The 1803-nt window shown below is 47.4% G+C and overlaps 1 non-coding gene across 1 annotated transcript; it reads right to left on the bottom strand.

Moving 5' to 3' along the window:
• On the bottom strand, positions 1–82 carry TRNAS-GCU (transfer RNA serine (anticodon GCU)). Its single transcript has one exon. It is a non-coding gene; the product is annotated as a tRNA-Ser (tRNA).
• Positions 83–1803: the final 1721 nt, after the last annotated feature.

The raw sequence follows: 1803 nt of genomic DNA, 5'->3' as shown, positions 1-1803 counted from the left end.
CGACGAGGATGGGATTCGAACCCACGCGTGCAGAGCACAATGGATTAGCAGTCCATCGCCTTAACCACTCGGCCACCTCGTCTGCTGAATTTGGATGCTGAAGATGCAGTAAAGCTCCTCTTTATTGTCATAATCAGGATGATTTCTAATTAGACATGACTGCTTGCCATTAAGCTCTCCTCCATTGATCTGTGCTATACTGCATTTTTTAAGAGGCTGTCAGTGCACCAATCCCATCTGTTTATTTCAACGCCATTGATAGCATTAAGAAATCCTAAGGCTGCCACTCAGTTCTGTGATTTCCAATTCTTTGTTTGTTTAAAGCACGATTAAACCCACACCAAGAGCTTCGGATGGATTTAATCTCAATTTTGTGCTAATAATGCTCAGAGTCTCAGAGCTAACTCAAGACCAGGAGTTAATGCACTCTTCTCATTCACGCGGGGCTGAGAGCTTGGCCTCTGGATTCGGTATTTTTCACTTCCGTGTCCAACCCAACCTGAGGTTTTAAAAGAGAAGAGCTGACACCAGTCTGCACCGTCACTTCAGCTAAAGCCTCTTTGTTTCTCCACGAAGGGATGATTATGGGAAAGCCTCCGTCATCCTTTCAAATTTAAGAGTGGCACTGGGGAGGGAGCAGCTTTTCAAACCCAAAGGTCTCCCATAGCCCCCGGTGGATGCATCTCGCTGCCTGTTCCCCATCCCAACGGCGTCAGCATGGACCTGCGTGGGAAGGAGGGTTCAATGATGCGAGCAGCCCTACAGCAGAGGAGCGTGCATGGTCAACCTTTGAAAAAATAGCATTGCACGCTTATGAATTGTCCGTCAGTGAAGCAGCACATCGTGCCCTGTGGGACCGCTCGTTTATTTCCCTGCCATCACCTATTAACGTCAGGTAGGCTGAGTCAGCCATTGGGAAGCACGCGCCCTTCAGAAGGGAAACAGCGTGATTCTGTACCAAAATATTTGAATGTCTGACTAATGAATGTTCTAACAGCTTCACCCAACTGCTCCCACGGGGCTCTGCTTTCATTCTCTATTCCCTCTGAAGTGTTTGTTTGCAAGTGGATTCTCTTTCAAGTGTGCCTGTTGCTGACAGGCCTCTGTAGGAGCGATTTAACACAGCTATCTGGAACCTCTGACCGCTCTATTATTTGGCACTAATGCTGTCCCTTCCATTCCTGACCATTCGGGGTAAGTGATGCTCATTGCAATTTTATTTTTGCATTTTGAAGTATTTACCCTGCTCGCAGTAAAATGTCCTGCATCAGATGAGCTTGGCTTCTATTATAGGAAAGGGAGTTGGACTAATTTAGAGCACATTTGACCATGTAATGCTGGGCCATTAACAGATAATTGAGGTTGCTTGGAAGCCAGCATCCTCGCAGCTGTAATTCTGTCCTGCTGCTCCATGCCACAGCCTCACATTCTGCACCAAGTTCTCTTGCTCCTTATGTGATTTGGTATCTCACACCTGAACTCAAACGTTCAGAAATTGGAATATTTGCCTCTGGGTTTTCCAGGGATTTTGGGGTCTCTCGTTGCTGCTTTGTGGCTGGAGGTTCAAAACACATCATAGAATCGTAGAACCACCAAGGTTGGAAAGGAGCTCTAAGCTCTTCCCTCCAACCATCACCCAAAGATCTTTGGCCATGAAGGGAATGCTGTGGGAACGCGAGTCCTGGGGCGCGGAGGCAGGCGGTTCATGCTCTGCATCTGGAAGTGCTTTCACTTTTTGTTCCCTCATCCAGATGGAGGATTTGTCAGGAGAAATCTGAAGGCGTTTGTCCTTTGGTTTGGGGT

This window comes from Lagopus muta, chromosome 25, assembly GCF_023343835.1.
Source record: "Lagopus muta isolate bLagMut1 chromosome 25, bLagMut1 primary, whole genome shotgun sequence".
Classification (NCBI taxonomy): Eukaryota; Metazoa; Chordata; class Aves; order Galliformes; family Phasianidae; genus Lagopus; species Lagopus muta.
Note: the sequence above shows the minus strand (reverse complement) of the source record. Positions and strands in the feature narration are given on the sequence as shown.